The sequence below is a fragment of the Jaculus jaculus genome, chromosome 22, assembly GCF_020740685.1.
Source record: "Jaculus jaculus isolate mJacJac1 chromosome 22, mJacJac1.mat.Y.cur, whole genome shotgun sequence".
Lineage (NCBI taxonomy): Eukaryota > Metazoa > Chordata > Mammalia > Rodentia > Dipodidae > Jaculus > Jaculus jaculus.
In genome coordinates, this window is record NC_059123.1 from 39,117 (window position 1) to 56,548 (window position 17,432).

Here is a 17,432-nt window from a genome sequence, read left to right on the forward strand (position 1 = left end):
GCTCTCAAGCCAGGAGTGGTGATGTATGCCTTTAGTCCCAGCACTAGGAAGACCCGTAGGAGGCGCACCACAAGGTCAATGGCAGCCCGGGGCTACAAAGTGATTCTATGCCAACCTGGGCTAGAGTGATGCCCTGCCTCAAGAAAAATAAGAGCGCGCGCGCGCACGCCGGAGGCGCGGGGGGGGGGGAGGGCAGGCTCGCGCACGCGGCAGGTTGGGCGGCGGGGTGCGGAGGACCGGAGCGGGCGTCCTTGGGAACCGCGGCCCTCCTCGCCTTCGACACCGCCCTCCTTTCCCCCGCCGCCAGTCTCCGAGTCTTGGGCCCGCTCGGGGCTTAGGGAGAGTGCGGCGGGCGGAGGACAGAGCCTGCTCCCGGGCAGCCCGGCGGGGAGCGCGCGGGACTCAGCGTCCGCCCTTCCGCTCGCCGGTGGGAGCAGCGTCGGTCGGGGAGGTTCTCTTGGGCCGCGGCTCCGGCTCCATCATGTCGGCGGGCGGAGACTTCGGGAATCCGCTGAAGAAACTCAAGCTGGTGTTCCTGGGGGAGCACAGCATTGGAAAGACATCTTTGATCACCAGATTCGTGTATGACAGTTTTGACAACACCTATCGGGCAACAGTTGGCATTGACGTTTTATCAAAAACAATGTACTTGCAGGATCGAACTATCAGGCTGCAGCTGCGGGATGCTGTGGGTCAGGAACGTTTCCGTAGCCTCATTCCCAGTTACATCCGTGACTCTGCTGCAGCCGTAGTAGTTTAGGATATCACAAATGCTAACTCATTCCAGCAAACTACTAAATGGATTGATGATGTCAGAACAGAAAGAGGAAGTGATGTTATCATCATGTTAGTAGGAAATAAAACATCTTGCTGGCAAGAGGCAAGTGTCAATTGTAGAAAGCCAAAGAGCTGAACGTTATGTTTATTGAGACCAGTGCAAAAGCAGGATACAATGTAAAGCAGCTCTTTCGACGTGTAGCAGTGGCTTTACCAGGAATGGAAAGCACACAAGACCGAAGCAGAGAAGACATGATTGATATAAAACTGGAAAAGCCTCAGGAGCAACCAGTTATTGAGGGAGGCTGCTCCTGCTAATTTCCCAAGGCGTCGTCAACCCTGCAGAAACTCACTGCTTTGGCCCCATACTCTTTCATTGACTGCAGTGTGAATATTGGCTTGAATCTTTCCCCTTCAGTATATAGCGTATTGCAAGTCATCATTGCTGCCTGTCTCGTGGAGATGACCTATTAGCTTCACAAGCACAAAAAAGTCAGTGTCTTCGTTATTTATATTTTTAAAAAAGCCAAAAGATTCCAGCATACTCCAGTGACGACTTTGAAGATTAGATACATTTTCTTAATATTTTTTTCCTTTTTTAATGTTATGATAATGTACTTTAAAATTATGAAAATCTCAGCAGTGTGAGTGTGGCTTGCTTAAGGAGCAGTCTGTTCACAGCAGCATTTGCCTACCTTCTTGATCTCATGTAGCTTTCCTCACCTGTTCTCCGTCCCTTTTCCTGTTCATCCCTTCTGTAAAACAAGAGGTAGCAAGCAGCAGTACAACCAAGCCCACTGGAGTTACCGTTAGGTTTTACAGTTACTGTTGGGAGCCATTTTGGCTGGACTTGTATCCATAGCCCTGGGCTTCTGGCTGCAAGACCTATAGCAGCCTTCCTGCAAGTAAGATTGTGTATCTCCAGTGTGGGGAAGCTGTTTGGCAGCAAGACATTAGCATAACCATAGCAGCCTTCCTGTAAGCAAGATTAGGTATCTTCAGCCATTTGGCTGGTCCTTTGTACTGAGAAATGATTGAAATGCAAAAACTCTGTAAGGAAGGTTTTTTGATAAGGAACTTGTAAAGCTCATAAAATCTTTGTCCATGGAAAAACTGTTTGTAAAAAGATATAAAAAGGAAAGCTGTGAAATAAACCGTGTCTTCAGTCCTGGCTTGAGGCCTTGCTTCAGCCCTGGACTGGGGTCCATGCTTTCAGTCTTTCTTCTGTCTTTCTTTAATCCTCACTCCCCATCAGGCTCCAACCCTTTCAGCCAGCAGACTCCGGCAAGTTACCATTTACTCTAGGCCATGAGCCAGGATTCCAAAATTATCCTTGATCACTAATGTAAATTGCTTAGACCTTCTTTGAGGCTAAAACTCAGCTATCATGGTGGGCAGTGCTTGAATGAAGAAAGGTTTCTGGTGTATCCTGCAAATGAGTCCTATGAACCTACTACGTACTTATAAATAAAGGAATGTAAAATGTATTTCTAACCAAAACAGATGACCCTTTCACATGAGCCTAATTTAAACTCCAGGAAAGAAGAGTAACCAAGTGCTTAGAACAGATTTTTAGTAATTCATTTTGAAATCATAAAGTTCTAAGAATTATTACTCCCCAGATTTGTAAATTCTCGAAATAGTCTGTTTAAAAAAACAAACAATGAAAATGTTTTAAGCAATAGATTTTCCTTTTGTAAAAATACTATGCAGGCAAGGCATTATAAAAAGTGCTTTAAGAACCAACAGAATATTTAAATTTGGCACCATGGTCAAATCTGTACCTAGTAGAAATGATGTCTAAAGTTTACCAAGAAAAGAACTCTCACAACGTAGCAGACTCTCTGCTCTGGACATTCGAGGTCAGAATTGAAGATGGAAGTAATGTCATTGCAAGGCACTAGAGGCAGATCAGAAAAAGCATACACTGTGAAGAGGGAAAGGAGAGAATAGAAATAAAGTCAATATTATGCAGATTTATGCCTTATTTTTTAGCATATTTTTAAATGTTAGGTCTTTCAGGCTGATTTTACTTTTTATTAGATCTGTATAGATTGGTTAGATAACTAGTGATTTAGTTTTGCAAGTAAGCTAAATTAATCTTTTTTCTTTGGTGATATTTATTTCTTTGATTATTCTTTTTTTTCACTTTCAACTTTTAGGTGTTTTGTTGTATCTACTTAGAGCTTCGTCATCATGGCAATATGTATTTCCCTCAACACATTATAAACAAATATACTAGGAGTGCACCCTTTAATAGTTATTATGAGATTACTGTGTAAGTTAATAAACACATTTGTAAATACATTATTTGCAGGGGAAACAAATTCTGAGTTGTGGCTCAGAAAAAAAGCCTGCTGAAATTATGTTGTAAGCATTACTTAACACACTATAAAGCTGAAAAGGCAACAAAAAATAACTTCATACTTCCTCATCTCCTTATTGCAACAAATCCTTAACTGGGAAAACCTTACTCCCTTCTCTTTCCTCCTCCACTTCTCACTTATTGTCACCTTGTAATATTCAAAGAGCACTTGGTTTTATGGATCTGAATAGAGACATGTTTTCGGATAATCATTAGCCCACATACCCTGTCACTTAGGGATGGAGTTGTAAAGTGCTTTTATAATACAATATTATTGTTAAAGGCAAGGAGTAACTTTTGTTTGATTTTGACATGGCATGTCCTGAAATAAATATCAATTCAATATAGAAAAAAAAAAGAAAGAAAGAAAGAAAAAGTACTACCCACCACCAACAACAAAATACAGTCTACACTTATCTTCACACTGCATACACAGCTATAACAAGAAATGGCCCAAATCTTGCTCCTTATTTTTATGTAAGTTAATTTTTATAATACAAGTAGAAGCTGGGTGTGGTGGCGCATGCCTTTAATCCCAGCACTCAGGAGGCAGAGGTAGGAGGATCACCGAGAGTTCAAGGCCACTCTGAGACTACAAAGTGAATTCTAGGTCAGCCTGAGCTAGAGTGAGACCTTACCTCGAAAGAAAAAGAAAAGTAGATATAGCCCTTTATTTAATAATTTCTTGCTCCACATAGCTTCTTAAACATCTTAAAATATAACAGAACCACTTAAAATAAAAATGTTGGATGAAAACAGATTGTGCAACAACAACAAAAAAAAAAAAAGATGGAGATACACAGATGGCTCAGCAGTTAAGGCACTTGCCTTCAAAGCCTAATGACCTGGGTTCAATTCCCCAGTACCCACATAAAGCCAGATGCACAAGATGGTACATGCATGTTAACTTTGTTTCTGGTGACTAGAGGCCCTGGTGTGCCAATTGTCTTCCTCTCTCTCTCCCCTCCTTATAAATAAATGAATAAAATACAATAAACAATAAAATACAACAAACAGACAGATGGCTACTTCTTTGTCTAGGCAAATACTAAAGCTTAATTTGTAAAAAAAAAAAAAAATTTTTAAGTGCAAATTTCCAAAACCTATAATTAGAAAAGATATTACATACCAAAATGTTTCCAAATTCAATGCATATCAAGAATTGTATCCCAATGATAAAAATAACAGAGTTGAATAATTCTGCACTTTCAACTTCCAATTAAGATGACAGCATAGAAACCATGCCAAAGCAGCCTAGGGGAGAAAAAGCCCAAAATAAACCCAGCAAAATACACTTTTCTACTAAAAAGTGATGAGTACAAGAAAATATCAACTGCAGCAGAGAAGTAGGAGATATTCAAAGCAACTAGAATCCACAGAAGCAGGCAGAAGCAGCTCCAGCCCATGTGGCCAGAGCCATCAGGCTCAGCCTGAGCCACAGGAAAAGCCAGGTGAAAGGATTCTCCACTCACACAAGCCTCAATAAACGTGAAGGGAGGATGGCAAGGAAAAAAGGAGGAGCAGCTCCTGAGGAAGAGGATCAGCAGAAGAACTTCAGCCACTATCCACAGCCTTCCCTCCCCCACTGCCAGTGCAAGTGCCAACAAGCACCGAGACCTGGAGAAGGGAGCTCACCGACACAACACCCAGCACAGGTGATCAGAGCAGCGATCCAGCGACCCAGCCGGCCTACCTGAGCCTACAGCACAGCAAAGAGGGACTCAAGCAGGAGTGCAGCATAATTGAGACCAAAGCCATCCCAAATGGTAACTGGGATTACACCAGGTCAGTACCAGCCAAATAAACCTGGTATATAGGCTTGAATTGGAAGTGCTAATTGCACCTTCCATGTCAGGATAAATTATATACTAAATCTGATGGATGGTCGCATTTGCCATTCTTAAATAAGCTATATTTTGGGCTTGTCATTTGTTGGTTCCTGATTTGTAGTGCCTTTGTTTCCTCTTCTGTCATTCCTAAGGTAAGGTCACAAGCTGACTTGGAGCCCTCAACAGACCAGAATTCTTAGCCTCCTAGATGACAGGATTTAGGGTGTGGGACAACACACATTCCAAGGGACTGTGACTTTGTTAGAGGATCTAGTTGTCATAATACCCACTCTTGCATAAATATTCTGTGCTATTTTTCACTGAATGTGCACATTGTTTAGTTAAATTTTAGAATCTGTCTGTATTTTGTTCTATTCAGCCTCCTTAAATACTCTCATAGCAGGCAAACCCAACATCTAGGATCCCTTTTGTAGTTACTCTGAGAGTCTTAAGAGCCACACGTAGCACCTTAAGCTCCTACCCTGAAGATATATAACATCAGATCGATTGATACATCTAATACTGCAGATAACTAGAAAATCCAAGCATTAAATTAATCCAAGATGCAAAAATAAGTACATTATAACACAAGAAACACAAAAAATCCAGACAATATAAATCCAACAAAAAGTATTAATGCATCAGAAATGACCTCCAGTGAGACTGAGTTAGAGGAAATACTTGAGAAAGATTTCAAATGAATGATTACAAATATGTTTGAGGAAATCAAAGAAATGAAAGAAAACACAGGAAACCAATTTAATGAAATAGGTCAATATAAGACATAAATAAGGAAATAGAAATAATAAAGAAAAATCAGTTAGAATTACTAGCAATGAAGAACATAGTCAATGAAATAACTGTAGAAAATCTCACCAGTAGAATGGATCAAGGAGATGACAGAATATCTAAACTAGAAGTCCAGATGGCAGATCTGCTACAGTCCAACAAAGAGAAAGGGAAACTAATGGGAAAATATGAATGGGAATTTCAAGATATTTGGGACATTATGAAAAGATCAAATATAAGAATTCAGAGTGTAGCTGGGCAAAGTGGCACACGCCTTTAATCACAGCACTTGGGAGGCAGAGGTAGGAGGATTGCCATGAGTTCGAGGCCACCCTGAGACTCCATAGTGAATTCCAGGTCAGCCTGGGCTACAGTGAGACCCTACCTTGAAAAAAAAAAAAAAAAAAAAGAATTCAGGGTATAGTAGGAGAAGAATTTCACTCCAAAGGCATAGTAGGTGTTTTCAACAAAATCATAGAAGAAAACTTCCCCAAAATTGGGAAAGAGATGCCAATGCAGATACAGGAAGCCTCTAGAATAGCAAATAGAAAAAACCTGGAAAGAACCTCTCCTCGCCATATTATTATTTTTTTTTTTTTTTTTTTTTTTCGAGGTAGGGTCTCACTCTGGCTCAGGCTGACCTGGAATTCACTATGTAGTCTCAGGGTGGCCTTGAACTCTCGGCGATCCTCCTACCTCTGCCTCCCGAGTGCTGGGATTAAAGGCGTGCGCCACCACGCCCAGCTCTCGCCATATTATAATTAAACTACCAAACATACAATTCACAAAAAAAAAAAAAAGACACAAAAATCAAGTCACATACAAAGGCAAGACCATCAGGATCACAGCAGATCATGCAACACAAACTTTCAAAGGGCTTCGAATGAAGTATTCCAAGTTCTGAAAGATAACAACTGTCAACCAAGGCTACTTTATCCTGCAAAGCTATCCATTCAAACAGATGGAGAAATAAGGATGTTCCACAACAAAAGCAGGCTAAAGGAACATTTGAAGACAAAACCAGCTCTACAGAAAGTACTTTAAAGGACCCTCCATGCTGAAGAGAAAGAAAAGCACACATATAGGGAACCTGGCAAAAACAAACCATATTGAAATACTAGTCAATACAAGAAAGCAAAGGTTAAAAACCAGAAGAACTACAAAACAAAAAAAATTGCAAAAATAACTGCACACCTTTCAATAATAACTCTTAATATCAATGGCCTCAATGCCCCAACCAAAAGACATAGGTTTGCAGACTGGGTTAAAAATCAGGATCCTTCAATTTGTTGCCTCCAAGAAACTCACCTTTCTAGAAAGGATGGAAAGTATCTTAGGGGGAAAGGTTGGAAAATGGTGTTTCAAGCAAATGGGTCTACAAAACAAGCAGGGGTTGCTATCCTAATACCTGACAAGGTAGACTTCAGCCCATTAGTTAGGAAAGATAAGGAAGGTCATTTTATGTTGATTAACAGCACACTCCAACAGGAGGACATTACAATCCTAAACATATATGTCCCTCACATGGGGGCTCCCAACTTCATCAAATAAATGCTACTATAACTAAGGTCACAGATAACACCAAAAACAGTTGTAGTGGGTGACTTCAACACCCCACTCTCATCAATTGACAGGTCATCCTGGCAAAAAATAAATAGAGATGCATCTGGATTAAATGAGGTCATAGAACAAATGGACCTAACATATATATATATATGTTTCATCCAAATGCTGCAGAATACACATTCCTTTCAGTAATCCATGGAACATTCTCTCAAATAGACTATATATTAGGACACAAAGCAAATCTTAACAAATACAGGAAAATTGAAATAATTCCTTGCATTCTATCTGATCACAATGGGATCAAACTACAAATCAATAGCAAGAAAAGCTATAGAGCATACACAAAGTCATAGAAACTAAATAATACACTACTAAATGATGAGTGGGTCAGTGAAGAAATCAAGACACAAATCAAAAAATTCATGGAATCAAATGATAATGAGAAAACAATATACCAAAACCTTTAGGACACAATGAAGGCAGTCCTAAGAGGGAAATTTATAGAGTTAAGTGCCTATATTAAAAAATTAGAAGGCTGGGCATGGTGGCGCACGCCTTTAATCCCAGCACTTGGGAGGTTGAGGTAGGAGGATTGCCATGAGTTCAAGGCCACCCTGAGATGACAGAGTTAATTCCAGGTCAGCCTGGACCAGAGTGAGACCCTACCTGGAAAAACCAAAAGACAAAAAAAAAAAAAAAAAAAAAATTAGAAAGGTCATTATTAAACAACTTAATGCTTCACCTTAAAGCCTTGGAAAAAGAAGAACAAGGCAAACTGAAAATCCGTAGATGGGAAGAAATAATAAAGATTCAGGCAGAAATTAATGAAATAGAAACCAAAATAAATAAATAAATAAATCCAAAGAATCAATGAAACAAAGAGTTGGTTCTTTGTAAAGATAAACAAGGTTGATAAACCTTTAGCAAATTAATAAATTAATAAAATTAGAGATGAAAAAGGTAACATCACAACAGATACCAGAGAAATTCAAAAAATCATAGGGACATACTATAAAAACATATACTCCACTAAATTTGAAAATCTGAAAGAAATAGATGATTTCCTTGATTTATATGACCTATCTAAAGTAAATCAAGATGAGATTAACCACTTAAACAGACCTATAACAAGTATGGAGATCCAAGCGGTTATCAAAAATCTCCCAAAGAAAAAAGTTCAGGCCCAGGTGAATTCACCAGTGAATTTTACCAGACCTTCATGGAAGAACTAACACCAATGCTTCCTAAGCTTTTCCAGGAAATAGAAAAAGAAGGAATCCTACCAAACTCCTTCTATGAAGCTAGCAACAACCTGATATCAAAAACAGGCAAAGATAGAACAAAAGAAGAAAATTACAGACCAATTTCCTTCATGAACACAGATACAAAAATTCTCAACAAAGTCTTGGCAAACAGAACACAAGAATATATCAGAAAGATCATTCACCCTGACCAAGTAGGCTTTATCCCAGAGATGCAGGGATAGTTCAATATACGCAAATCAATAAATGTAATACATTATATAAATGGACGGAAGGACAAAAATCACATGATCATCTCATCAGACGCAGAGAAAGCGTTTGACAAAATCCAACATCCCTTCATGATAAAAGTTCTACAGAGACTGGGAATAGAAGGAACATACCTCAACATAAATAAAGGCTATTATGACAAGCCTATAGCCAACATAATAGTAAATGGAGAAAATTTTTTCCACTAAAGTCAGGAACAAGACAACAATGTCCACTGTCCCCACTTTTATTTAATATAGTACTGGAAGTCTTAGCCACAGCAATAAGGCAAGAGACACACATAAAAAGGATACAAATTGGAAAGGAAGAGATCAAATTATCACTATTTGCAGATGACATGACTCTATACATAAAGGACCCTAAAGACTCTACCAGCAAACTGTTAGAGCTGATAAACACCTACAGCCATGTAGCAGGTTACAAAATAAACAGCCTTCCTATATGCTAGCAACAAACACACAGAGGATGAAATCAGATAATCACTTCCATTCACAATTGCATCAAAAATAAATAAATAAATAAATAAATAAAGGAATAGACCTAACCAAGGAAGTGAAGGATCTCTACAAGGAAAACTTTAAAATACTCAAGTGAGAAATTGCAGAAGACACAAGGAAAAGAAAAGATCCTTTCTTCTTGGATCAGAAGAACCAATATTGTGAAAATGGCAATCTTACCAAAAGCAAGCTATACATTTAATGTGATCCCAATCAAAATTCCAATGGCATTCTTCATGGAAATAGAAAAAAAAATCCAAAAATTCATTTGGAAGCACAAAAAACTTCAAATATCTAAAACAACTTTGAGCCACAAAAATAAGGAGGTGTGGGAATAGTTTCTCCAGGTGTGGGCTCTTTGTTCATCACCAAGTTTTGGATTGCACTCACAGTGCATGTTTATTTGGGTTGAGGGAGCTGTCCTTCCTGATTTGGTACAAGGTGGCATGCCCATTCTCTGTCTCCATATATCTGCTTCTCTCTGTCTGTCTGTCTGTCTGTCTGTCTCTGTGTGTGTGTGTGTCCCCCTCAAATAAGTAAATAAAATATTTTGGGGCTGGAGAGATGGCTTAGTGGTTAAGCGCTTGCCTGTGAAGCCTAAGGACCCCGGTTCGAGGCTCGGTTCCCCAGGTCCCACGTTAGCCAGATGCACAAGGGGGCACACGTGTCTGGAGTTTGTTTGCAGAGGCTGGAAGTCCTGGCATGCACATTCTCTCTCTCCCTCTATCTGTCTTTCTCTCTGTGTCTGTCGCTCTCAAATAAATAAATAAAAATTTAAAAAAATATATTTTGGCTTTTTTTCAATTTCTTTGTTTATTTTTAATTTATTTGAGAGCGACAGACAGACAGAAAGAGACAGCGAGGGGTATAACGGGCGCATCAGAGCCTCCAAACACTGCAAATGAACTCTAGATGCATGCTCCATCTTGTGCATCTGGCTCAAGTGGGTCCTGGAGAATCGAGCCTCAAACTGGGGTCCTTAGGCTTCACAGGCAAGCGCTTAACCACTAAGCCATCTCTCCACTCCTAAAATATTTTAGCTTTTAAATTATTTATTTGTAGAGAGGGAGAAGGGAGAGAGAGAGAATGGGCGGGCCAGGGCTTTCAACCGCTGTGAACCAACTCCAGACACGTGCGCCCCCTTGTGCGCATGTGCGACCTGTGTGCTTGCATCACTGGCTGCATGAGACTTAGAGATGCTACATGCAAAAACCTGTCTAATAGAAAGGAAAAATGATGCCATCCAAATTGAAAAAGGAGAAGTGGCACTTATTTGAAAGAAGAAGGGAGTCAGTGAAGTACTATCCAGTAGGGAGAAAAGAGATGGTGTTGGGAGGACAGTATGATTATTTTATATTGTGCAGATATACAGAGGGTGTCAATTAAAAAAAATTTAAAGCAAACCAAAAAAAGTGGTACATGCATTTCTCACAAGAGACTTGTTGCAGCAATACACACAAACACACACACATACACACAAATTAAATTGTTTCTTAAATATTGTATTTTATTTGGAGGCAACGTTTCCTTATTTTTAAAAGACGCATATTGGGCCAGGTGTGGTGGTGCATGCCTTTAATCCCAGCACTCAGGAGGCAGGGTTAGGAGGACCACAGTAAGTTCAAGGCCACCCTAAGACTACATAGTGAATTCCAGGTCAGCCTGGGCTAGCGTGAGACACCCTACATTGAAAAACCAAAAAGAAAAAAAAAAAAAAAAAAAAAAACAGATGCACATTGAAGAAGATATTTTTTTTTTTGTTTAACAAAAAACAGGGTCTCATGTAGTCTAGGATAGTCTTTCTGTATAGCTCAGTATGACTTTAAACCTCTGATTGTCTTGTTAGTTCCTGAGAGCTGGGATACAGGCATGAACTACAATATCAGTTGTATTAAGTGTTCAAAAAATCAGGGCCTTGGGCTGGAGGGATGGCTTAGCAGTTAAGCGCTTGCCTGTGAAGCCTAAGGACCCCAGTTCCAGGCTTGGTTCCCCAGGACCCACGTTAGCCAGATGCACAAGGGGGCACAAGGGGGCGCACACATCTGGAGTTCGTTTGCAGAGGCTGCAGGCCCTGGCGCACCCATTCTCTCTCTCCCTCTCTCTGCCTCTTTCTCTCTCTGTCACTCTCAAATAAATAAGAATGAACAAAAAATTTTGTTTAAATCAGGGCCTTGTGTGTTCTAGGCAGGTGCTGCACCAACTGAACTATATTCCTAGCCGAAAACCATATGTAGATGACTGCATAGATAGATAGATAGATAGATAGATAGATAGATAGATAGATATTGATATTAGTTATTTTGCATTGCTGCAACCAAAATACCTGACACTTGAAGAGTTTTTCTTCTTTATGCCTGAAAAAGAATCCATTCTGAGGATAAGCCATAGATTTTTGATGCATTCCTCCGTTATTGATTCTATAGCTTAGCTACTGTGAATAATAATTCAATAAATATTGATGTACAAGATTCACTGTAATATGTTAACTTGGCATCTTCTGGATAAGTAAAGAGTAGTGGTGTGTCAAATAGCAAACCAACAATTCAGATAGGCTGCCTCACAGCAGAGACCAAGTCAAGCTGAAGTCCCTGGGACATTCAAGAATTTTGTTTGAATCCCCTAGATGCACACTCTAGGTGATCAGATGACAGGCCTCTGAGAGTCATTGCCATTGGTGGTATTAGGTTTCTTTATCTTTTGAGTGTTTAACTGCAGGCAGCTTGGCTGGCAGGGGAGTCTCAGGAATTATTTATTATTTCTATGACCTTAGGAAGGGGTCTCCCAGAAGCTTTGTGCAACACCGAATTGCCACCTGTAAAGAAAAAAAGAGAGTGTTCAATTTTAGTAATATCTGCTACTTATTCTTAAGAAGTGCAGTCCTTTGTTTAGGTCTGTCACAAAAGCCGTGTTCTAAAGCAGGTATGGCAGCACATACCTTTAACTTCAGCCATGATAAAAATGAGATAAGAAAATCCCTATGAGTTTGAGGCTTGGAAGGATTATAGCGTGAGCTCCAGGTCAGCATGGGTTATAGTGAGACCCTTTTCAAAAATTCCCAAATGGGGCTGGAGAGATGGCTCAGCGGTTAAGCACTTGCCTGTGAAGCCTAAGGACCCCAGTTCGAGGCTCAATTCCCCAGGACCCACGTTAGCCAGATGCACAAGGGGGTGCACGCGTCTGGAGTTCGTTTGCAGTGGCTGGAAGCCCTGGTGCACCCATTCTCTCTCTCACTCTATCTGCCTCTCTATCTCTCTTTCTCTCTCTCTCTGTCACTCTCAAATAAATAAATAAAAATGAACAAAAATTTTTTTAAAAAATTTCCCAAATGAAGGCTGGAGAGATGGCTCAATGGTTAAGGCATTTACCTGCAAAGCCTAAGGTCCTGAGTTTGATTCCCCAATACTGACATAAAAAGCCACATGCACAAAGTGGTGCATACATTGGAATTCATTTACAGTGGCTGGAAGTGCTGGTGCACCCATTCTCTCTGCCTGCCTCTCTTTTCTTTGACTAAAAATAATAAATGAATAAACAATATTTTAAAAGCTCACAAATAGGGCTGGAGAGATGGCTTAGCAGGCATCTGGAGTTGGTTTGCAGTGGCTGGAAGCCCTGGCGCATCCATTCTCTCTTTCTCTTTGCCTGTTTCTCTCTCTGTCTGTTGCTCTCAAATAAGTAAGAATAAACAAAAAAAATTTAAAAAAGAAATAAAAGCTCCCAAATGAATAAACAATCAAAGCTATGTCCTTCACAGATGGTGTTGGAGTTGAAGTTTCCATCGCCATCTTTCCTCTGTGAACACCCCCTTCACTCAGGAATGTCCATCACGTACCTTGGACCCAGTAGTGTTTCTGACTATCTTCGCTCTCAAATGTCACTGCGTCTTGTTTCCAAAGGCCTTTGCTGCAGTTGGCACTTCACAATCAACACCAGACAGCTTATTACTGTGACACCTCAAGCTGAAGCTTCATATGATGTTTTTATAATCTCTGCACCACGTAAGTACAGGACAGTACGCTATCAAATGTTAGTCGCTGAATGAAAAATCCCCAGTGTGTCTAAGTGAACAGACACGATGCTGTGCACAAAGAAGCACAAGACCTGGAATAAAGCCCCTTTCTATGATAGTCTTCTGTCGCCATCTGCTGACAGACCTGCGCATCACACCTGCCAGAACCGGAGAGCTCCCTGCCTTACAGGGAAGCAGGCAAAAAGCTGGAGCTGTGAGCCATCAAGCAATGCGGTTGACAAAATAATGAGCAATAATCACAACATGCTGTCACTGTGGAGAGAGACTGGGGACTATTTACTTGCATCTTTTCTTGAGCGTGTGGAAAAATTGACGAGAGACTGGAGAGGCATGGAAATGACCTGTGAATGAAGGAGGGAGCCAGGGGCTGCAATGGGTGTTGATGGAGGTGTCCAGTTTTGACTTGGATCCAAAATTTTTGAAGCTGTAAAACATTTACATCTTTATGTTTAACTCTTGTTTACTTCTTTGTATGTTGATCATTTTCATTTTCTCATATTTATTTTATTTCTGCTGTTTTCCCAGATATGTGTTTTGATGCCATATTTTAAGTGCTGTCTTAAGTGTTGAATGTTGTCATTAACTTTTCATCCTTTTCAAAATCCATCATAGACAACAATTCATATGCAATCATGTTGTGTTGTTTACTTAATGGTGACAACAGCTTTCTCATTGATTGTCTTGGGCCTTTCAGATAATACTGTCTCATCTACTAAGGGAAAGGATTTACTATAGCAGACTGTATTGGCAAAAGCCTTCAACATAACATTGAAAACACCTGAGTATGGTTCTGACATGTGACAGAACAGGGGTCCCCTTCCACCTTCTAATTTGTGTTCACTAAAGGGTTTTATTTTATTTTTATTTATTTGAGAGACACAGAGTCAGACAGAAGGAGACGAGAGAACGGGACCACCAGGTCCTCAATCCACTGTTAACAAACTCCAGACACCTGAGCCATCGTGTGCATTTTGCTTACATGGGTCCTGGGGAATTGAACCTAGGTTCTTTGGCTTTGCAGGCAAGTGCCTTCACTGCTAAGCCATCTCTGCAGCCCCGGTACAGGGTTTTTTAGGTCCGCAGCCTGGCAAGAGTTCGTTTAATTTTATCTCCTTCAAATTACAGGTGAATAAAACATAACCTTAAAAAAGGCCAAATTTGGGGGACTGGGGAAATGGTTTAGTGGTATGCAGTGGCGAGAGGCCCAGGTGTGCCCATACTCTCTCTCTGTCTCTTTCTCGCTCATAAATAAATAAAATATTTTTAAAAGAGGGGAGGCGCTGGAGATATGGCTTAGCGGTTAAAACGCTTGCCTGCAAAGCCAAAGAACCCCAGTTCAATTCCACAGGACCCACGTAAACCAGATGCATAAGGGGCACATGCATCTGGAGTTCATTTGCAGGGCTGGAGGCCCTGGTGCGCCCATTCTCTCTCTTCACTTGCGTATTTCTGTATCTCTCTATCTCTCTCTCTCTTTCAAATAAATAAATAAAATACTTTTTAAAAAGTGCTGAGCCAGGCATGGTGGCACACGCCTTTAATCCCAGCACTCAAGAGGCTGAGGTAGGTGGATCGCTACCTTAAAAAAAAAAAAAAAAGTGCTGAGATTAAAGGCATGCAACACCCTACACCCAGCACTCAAAAAAAAAAAAAAAAAAGCCAAGTTTTGCCAGGTGTGGTGGTGACACCTTTAATCACAGCACTCGGGAGGCAGAGGTAGGAGAATCGCTGTGAGTTCGAGGCCAGTTTGAGACGACATGTTGACTTCCAGGTCAGCTTGGGTCATTGCGAGACACTACCACCAAAAAAACAAATAATAATAATAATAAATAATTTTTAAGGGCAAGTTTTGAGCCGGGCACAGTGGTGCACGCCTTTAATCCTAGCACTTGGGAGGCAGAGGTAGGCGGAGCGATGTGAGTTCAAGGTCACTCTGAGACTACACAGTAAATTCCAGGTCAGCCTGGGTAGTGAGAGACCATACCTCTAAAACACAAAAAAATAAAAATAAAAAATGCCAAGTTTGCCAGGTATGGTTTGCACACACCTTTAATCCTAGCATTAAGGCGGCAAAGGTCGATGTCAGCCTGGGCTTGAGTGAGACCCTACCTCAAAAAGAACCAAAGTATGAATTAAAAGGCCAAGTTTAATAAGAATAAGCCTTACAATCATGGAAGTTGTTAATAAAAAAACATTTTTAAGGGGGGGAGGAGCTGTCGGACATTGGCAGGGCCCTGGGTTGAAACAAACCTAAACTGTCTGACAGGAAGGCCCCAGGCTATGGAGGGGTAGCAGCAGCCTGAACCGCGGTCATCTCTTGGGGTCTGGACCGGCAGGATAGCTTTTCCCCCAGTCCTTGGGGGGTTGCAGTGAGCCAGGATCCTGTCCCCATTCTTGGGGGGTCACAATGAGCCTGGAGTCCCGGACAAAATCCTGAGATCGGCAGGAAGTAAGGCCACTTTCTCTGCAAGCACGGGATACCTGGACTTTCAGATAACACTTGGGTTTTACTGCTTTATCTTCAGACCCTCGATCACCTGACCCACCATTGCCTACGTTCTGGAATGTCCCCATAGACTAGCAATCTTTAAATCCACCAATCCCCTTAGGGTCTTTATCCCCGCCCTCAGATGCTTGTAAACCCATTTGACTGACAAAGAATTGTTCACCAGGAAAAAAAAAAAAAAATCTTAAAAAGAAAAGAAGAATAAGAAAAAGAAAAATCCCCAAATCGTGTGCCCTGGAGTTGTAGCGAATAGGTATAAATGGGAAGACACATTCTCACGTATCATCACATTCCAATGTCCTTTAAGAGGCAGGTATCTGAAAGAGTGCATTTGAAGAAATTATCACTAACCATTGAAATGAGCTCGAAACTTCAGCTGAGCACTCAGATGTAGTTGATAAGTTCAGTTTTGCTTTCTTCCTCTATCTGGTTTAACAAGTTTCAGTTTCTCTGGGAAAAAAAAAAAAAGAGCATGGAGAAATGACTCATTAGATAAGACGTTAACCTGCAAAACCTAAAGACAAATTCCAAGTTTATTTTAGTTTCCCAACACCCACGCAAAGGCAGATACACACAAAGCAGCGGATGCGTCTAGGGTTTGCTTGAGATAATTAAGCCTAACTGTACAGCACACAAGCAAAACCAGTAACTTAAGAGTTCTTAAGACAAGAAAAGCAGAGACAATTCTTTCCTTATACCTTAATATAGGAACATTTTAAAATGTTCAAATATGTAGCAAGCTGTGGCAAACGTATCTGTACTCTAATAGTCCTCTCTCTGTTAGGGTGAGTACATGGAATTTCCCAGCAAGCAGTGCGCATCATGCAAATTAAGACAAACTGGATGTTTCTCGAGAGGAGAATTCTAATAACCACCAGGTGGCGCTCCAAGACAACTAATTACTGAGGATCCCGCAAGCCCGTCGGCACTGAATTTCTCTTTTATGTAAATTAGCTTAGCGTATCAGGTTGCGGTGGATCAGACTTGGACTGGGAAGTAGTACTCTATGGGTTCCTTTAATTATAGCTCACCCTCGAGTTTAAGCTTCTACCTCTTAGCCATTTCCCTAGCCCACTATTAAAAAGGGAACATTCCTCCTTGAATCACAGCACTTAGGAGGCAGAGGTAGGAGGACAGCTGTGAGTTGGAGACCACTCTGAGAATATGCAGTGAATTCCAGGTTAGCCTGGACTAGAGTGAGACCCTACCTCGAAAAAACAAAACAGAAAAAGAAAAAAGTAACATTCCTAAAATTGCGGGATACCTGAAGACATAACCAGTGCTGTGAATGTGCTCCATTCACTTTTGTCTCTTTTTTTATCATCTTCTTGTTGGTGCAATTTACAAGTTGGGAAGCAAGAGAAGAACGTTACTAGGCCAATTTTACAAAAGACCAAACAACACTTATATTTAAACTCTTGGGAACAGCCACTTCCGCCTGGCAGATGGGGTGTGGGTTGGTGCTAAGCAAATGCAGTGAGACATACCTTGGCTCTGGTCAATAGTATCAAATTTCTAGGCTCAGACGCCTGTGACAAAAG

At 40.8% G+C, this 17,432-nt stretch overlaps 1 pseudogene; it reads left to right on the top strand.

Moving 5' to 3' along the window:
- The first annotated feature begins 440 nt into the window (after positions 1 to 440).
- On the top strand, positions 441 to 1,623 carry LOC101596741 (annotated as a pseudogene).
- Positions 1,624 to 17,432: the final 15,809 nt, after the last annotated feature.